Here is a 6,268-nt window from a genome sequence, read left to right as displayed (position 1 = left end):
AGAGAAGCAAAACTGAATATTGGCTAAATTAGCAAAGAGTATGTACCAATCCAAGATGCATGGTCTGAATCCCCCTGATGCTCCTTGGGAGAAAGATAAGCATTCTCCTCCAGCTGCCTCTGAAAACCTGCCAGTTGGTTCTGACGCAATAGTATACAACAACATGCACTAATCCAGATAATTAGTGTAAGAATTAAAAACAGTAGAGTATGAATCTGTTACTTAAAAAGCAGTCCTTTTACGTTTCATTTGTATTATATTGCTTATAATTTAATCATGAAAGTTTTTATATTTATATGAAATGTCACATGTATATTATGTACAAATATTACATAATATGTATCTGGCTGCCTAAATTATCTAAAAACTTCATTTTAACAGAATCTAATCCTTGAGAACTCTATTAATATAATCAAAGTTAAATAATTAATTTAACCATATTTGGGTAGAAATTTTTTTATTCCCCAGTCTTTGTCATGATGTGCAATTTCTTCTCCTCACCCCAACCAATTAACTTAATCCTTCTTGGGGTTAGTCAGTGATTATGTGGCTCCTTACTGCTTCCATTTTTAGATCCATCTATGTTGCTTTTGTGGTGAGGTCGCCAGAGGTTTTCTTTATTAAGAAAGGTAGCTTCCCAACTCCTCTCAGCTCTCTTCTCCTACAGGTCAAGTCAAGGAACTGAAATCTGCTTAATCATAGTAAGTTTAATGTCTCATTCTCTTCCCTTTAATACTGATACATACAACTCAGATTGGCCTTCATTTCTATTCCAGCGCCATTCTCATTCTTGGCATTAAAGGTAAAATAAGAGGCAGAGAAAAAGAGAAAGCAAAGGACCTTACTTAAGTGAACTAACTAGGTTATCTCAATTTTCACTTTTTGTTGTGTTACCTGCACTTTGACTATTAAAACTTTGTTTTTCAATTAATTATTACTTTTATGCACATACTTCTTTGACAGGAAACTTTACAGGAAAGGTAATCAAGTATCAGATGTTTCCACAGGGTTCTCTGCCAAACAGATTGGAGATTAAAAGAAGTAAATCATTATTTTTGTAAAAAATATTAAAAAAAACTTTTTGTGTGTGTACCATCAAATCAGATCTGGCTGGTACAGGAGGAGATTGCCCCTCCGTCTCCAGCAGAGCATCTGGTGGATTCACCAGATGCCTACCTCTGGGATTGCAGTGCAGCTTCTTGCCACTAGGCCACCAGAGCTCCCTTTCTTAAAAGGAATAAATCTTTATAATAAAAATGGACAAAATGTTACATTAAAAAGAAAAACATGAAATAAAGTTGATAAGAATTTACTTCAAGGCATAAAAGAAAATTCAGTTTGAGCAGAGACTTTTTTTTCCTAGAAGGGTGCAGTATAATGAAGATGTCAGTTTAACTCAAATTGATTAATCCTAAGGATGATAGAAGGATCAATGCCTTTGCGTTGTGGTGCTGGAGAAGAGGGTTGCACATATCGTGGGCTGCAAGTAGAACAAACAGGTCTGTTCTGAAGAGGGTGAAACTAGGCTGCTTCCTAGAGGCAAGGACTTTGAGGCTCTGTCTGACATACTTTGGGCACATAGCCAGAAGGGACCAGTCCTTGGAGAGGGACATCATGCTTGGAAGGGTGAAGGGTTGCGCAGGAGAGGAAGACTTAGAATGAGATGGATTGACTCAATGACTGCAGAAATGGGATTAGGTTTGTCGGGGATGATGAGATTGGCAGGTTTCAGAGCTAACATATATAGCATCATTGTGAGTTGCAGGTGACTGGATGGCACTTAACAACAACAATAATCCTAATGCCATGATTTGGAATCAATTCTATGACAGATTCTTTGGTTTTGATTAAATCTCAGATGATTAGGAGTGATTTTAGAGGCAGTTAATCACACAGGAAGAGATTGCCCATCTTTCTCCTGCAGAGCTGCTGGTGGCCTTGAACTACGTGCCTTTGAGATCGCAGCGCAGGTTCTTGCCACTAAGCCACCCAGAGCTCCCTAGCTTACTTTTGAAGACTGAGAAGCTAATCCCATAACCTCTGGGGGAAAAGAAATCATAAAGATAAGAACTCACATCAATGGGATAAAAAGCACAAAAAATAAGTCATACCATCACAAGACCAAGAGCTGGCCCTTCAGAAAGCTTAATAAAATAGACAACCATTGACAAATTTAACAAAAGAAAGGAAAAGGAAAAATAAAAGTAACTCTAGTAAGAAATTAAAGAGGTGACAAAAGAGCGGAAATTAAAATGATAACAGAATATAATGAAAAGATATACTCTAATAAATTTGAAAACTAGAAGAAACAGACACTTTCCTAGAAACCCACACCTTACCCAAAATGACTCAGACTGAAATAGAATACTTGAACAAACCCTTCGTAAAAGAGCAGGTCATAAAAAGACTCCCCAACAAAAAAAGTCCTGGCTGAGATGGCTTCACAGGTGAATTCTACCAGAAATTCAGAGATAAGCTATCAACAATTCTACTTAAATTATTTTTAAAAAATAGAAAAGGAAGGCATACTCCCAAAGTCATTTCAAAATCAGTTACAGATATCATAAAAACAACTCTATAGACCAATTAGGACTCTAAAGGCAAAAATGTTTAACAAAATCCTGGCCAAGAGAATCCAACAGTATAGCCAAAAAATAATTCCTCATGACCAAGTGGGATTCATAACAAGAATCCAATGATGGTTCAGCATAAAAACAATAAATATAATTTTTCATATTAATAAAGCAAATAAGAACCACATATCAATGCAGAAAATGCCTTTGACAAAATCTAACACCCGTTCCTGATTAAAACACTTAGCAAAATAGGAATAGAGGGAAGTTTCCTCAACATAGTGAAAAGTACATATGCAAAACCAACAGTCAACATCATTCTCAATGGAGTGACACTTAAACACATTCTTGTGAACAGGGACCATGCAGAGATGCTCATTATCACCACTTCTGTTCAATATTGTATTGGAAGTTCTTGCTAGGTCAGTAAGTCAAAAGAAGAAAAGAAAACTAGACATAGAATACAGATTTAGTAGCGTGTAAGGATAGAAGATCAACAAACAAAAATCTGTTGGGTTTCTCTACAACAAAGAAAGCACAGAAAAGGAAACCAGAAAAGCAACAGCATTTACAATTGCCAACCACAGATGAAATACTTAGGAATAAACCTAACTAAAGATAAAAGTTCAAGCTGCTTTGAAGGAAATAGCAAAAAATAAGGCCCCAGAAATAGATGGTATACCAATTGAAGTATTTCAGATAACAGATGCTGCCCTGGACGTGCTCACCAAGTTGTGCCAAGAAATCTGGAGAACAACCATTTGGCCAACTGAATGGAAGAGATCTATATTTGTTCCTATTCCAAAGAAGGGTGACCCAACAGAGTGTGGAAACTACAGAACAGTATCATTGATTTCATATGCAAGCAAGATTTTACTGAAGATTATCCAAAAACGACTGGAACAGCACATCAGCAGAGAACTGCCAGAAGTCCAGGCTGGGTTTAGAAGGGGTCGTGGTACTAGGGATATTGTAGCTGATGTTAGATGGATCTTAGCTGAGAGCAGGAAATACCAGAAGGATGTCTATCTGTGTTTCATTGATTATGCAAAGGCACTTGACTGTGTGGATCATAACAAACTGTGGCTGACTCTGAGAAGAATGGGAATCCCAGAACATTTACTCGTGCTAAATGCGAAACCTATACTCGGACCAAGATGTAGTCGTCAGAACAGAGCAGGGTAACACTGCATGGTTCAAAATTGGGAAGGGTGTACATCAGGGATGTGTCCTATTTCCATACCTTTTCAACCTGTATGCAGAGCAGATTATCCGAGAAGCTGGGCTCTATGAGGAGAAGCGTGGTGTTAGGATTGGTGGACGATCTATCAACAATCTGCGTTATGCAGATGACACAACTTTGTTCGCTGAAACTGAGGAGGACCTCATGCACTTACCGCAGAGGGTCAAGGACTGCAGCCTTCAATATGGACTGAGGCTCAATGTCAAGAAGACAAAAATTCTCACCACTGGACCAGTCGGTAGCATCAGGATGGATGGCGAAGAGATTGAGATTGTTCACAGCTTCAGTTTGCTCGGCTCCACGGTCAACACTCTTGGCACCAGCAGCCAGGAAATAAAAAAGCATTGCAAAGGGAAAATCTGCTGTTAGGGACCTCTCTAAAGTACTCAAGAACAACGGTGTCTCTCTGGAGACTAAGGTTGCCTGATACAGGCCATGGTCTTTGCAATCACTTGTTAAGCATCAGAGAGTTGGACAATGACTAGGGTGGATAGAAGAAGAATTGATGCCTTTGAGCTGTGGTGCTGGAGGAAAGTATTGAATGTACCATGGACTGCCTGGAGAGGGTTAAACCAGGCTACTCCTTGGAGGCAAGGATTCTGGGGCTTCATCTGACATACTTTGGACATGTTGTAAGGAGGGACAGGTTCTTGGAGAGGGACATCATGCTTGGTAGGGTGGAGGGACAGCACAGGAGGGGAAGACCCTCTATGAGATGGATTGATTCAGTGACTGGGGTAGTCGGGATGGGGTGTGTCAGAGGCAATGAGATTGGCACAGGATAGAGCAGGGTTTAGGGCTGTTGTACATAGGGTCGCTATGAGTCTCAAACGACTCGACGGCACACAACAACAACAGATAAAAAAAAAACACAAACCTTCATAAGGAAAACCTTCATAAGCAGAGCAGCTGGATGTGAAACGTGTTCACATGGGGACTGCAGTGCAGCTTCTTACTATTAGGTCACCAGACCTTCTTAACAAGAAACAAACCCAATTAAATGGAAAAATACTACTTGTTTATGGACAGGGAGACTGAAAATGATTGTCCTACCAAAAGTAATCCACAGGTTCAACACAATCCAGATACCAAATTCATTGTTCAAGGAGATAAAAAAAGGCATTGTCCAGTTTCATTAGGAAAGGAAAGAGACCAGAATAAGTCTGAAAACAAAAAATGAAGCAGGAGGTATTTCACTCCCTCATCTCAAAACTTACTACTCAGCTCTAGTCATCAAAAGCAGCATGGTAGTGGTACAATGACACACACGTAGACCAATGGACTAATACTGAGAATCCAGAAATCAACCTATCTACCTACAGTCAACTGATATTTGACAAGGAAATAAACCCTATTTAATTGGGAAACAACAGCTTCTTTAATGAATGGTGCAAAAAGTTGCCATCTAACTGCAGAAAACTGGAAAGGAAAAAAAAAAGGATCCACAACTCTTGGCATACACAAAAACCAACTCAACGTGTGGATCAGAGACCTAATGGTAAAACCCCAAACCATAAAAATCGTAAGAGACAAAACGGGAATAAATTTAGAAGCCCACGACTCGACGGCACATAACAACAGTCTAAGGCTATGGAAAGCTTGTAAACATAACAAAAAATGCACAACAAGATGAGAATAAAACCAATGAGACTTTTTTTTTCTTTAAAGAAAAATATTTTGTGTGTATACTGTCAGATCGGATCTGACTGGTACAGGAGCTTGTCCCTTCTTCTCCAGCAAAGCATCTGGTGGATTTGAACTACACAACTCTGGAATTGCAGTGCAGCTTCTTGCCACTAGGCCACCAGAGATCACCAGAATAAGACCTTAAAAGCAAATCCCTAAGCTCTGGTGGCCTAATGGCAAGAAGCTGCAGTGTAATCCAAGAGGTATGTGGTTCGAATTCACCAGATGCTATGCTGGAGAAGGAGGCGCAATCTCCTCCTGTACTAGTCAGATCAGATTTGATGGTACACACAAAAAAACATAGTAAGAAAAAAAGCAAATCCCTGGGTGCATCAAAAACGTTCTCCAGTAGGGTGAAAAGAAAGCCCACAGACGGGGAGGGGGGGAACATTTGGTAACAACATTACAAACAAAGATCTCGTAACTAAAGTTTGCAATGAGATAGGTGTGTCAGAGACAGTAAGATTGGCTCAGAATAGCCAGGGTTCAGAGCTATTCTTAGGGTTACTATTAAAATTGATTCCATGACATAACAATGACAGGACTTCTATGCAAAAAAAAAAAAAAAAAGACTGATAAGCCAATCAAAATGGGCAAAAGATATGGAAAGAATTCACAAAGGAGGGAATTTGATGGTTCACACATGAGGCACTTCAAAATAATTAGCAATCAGAGATGCAGATCAAAACTGCAATGAGATTCCCTCTCACCCCAGCAGCAGTAGCAACATTTAACACCACAGCAAACAATAAATGTTGGAGAGGAT

This window comes from Elephantulus edwardii, unplaced genomic scaffold, assembly GCF_000299155.1.
Source record: "Elephantulus edwardii isolate Elephantulus edwardi_28Jun2011 unplaced genomic scaffold, EleEdw1.0 scaffold00100, whole genome shotgun sequence".
In the NCBI taxonomy this organism is placed as follows: Eukaryota; Metazoa; Chordata; class Mammalia; order Macroscelidea; family Macroscelididae; genus Elephantulus; species Elephantulus edwardii.
The sequence above is the reverse complement of the archived record's forward strand: the minus strand, read 5'-3'. Positions refer to the sequence as shown.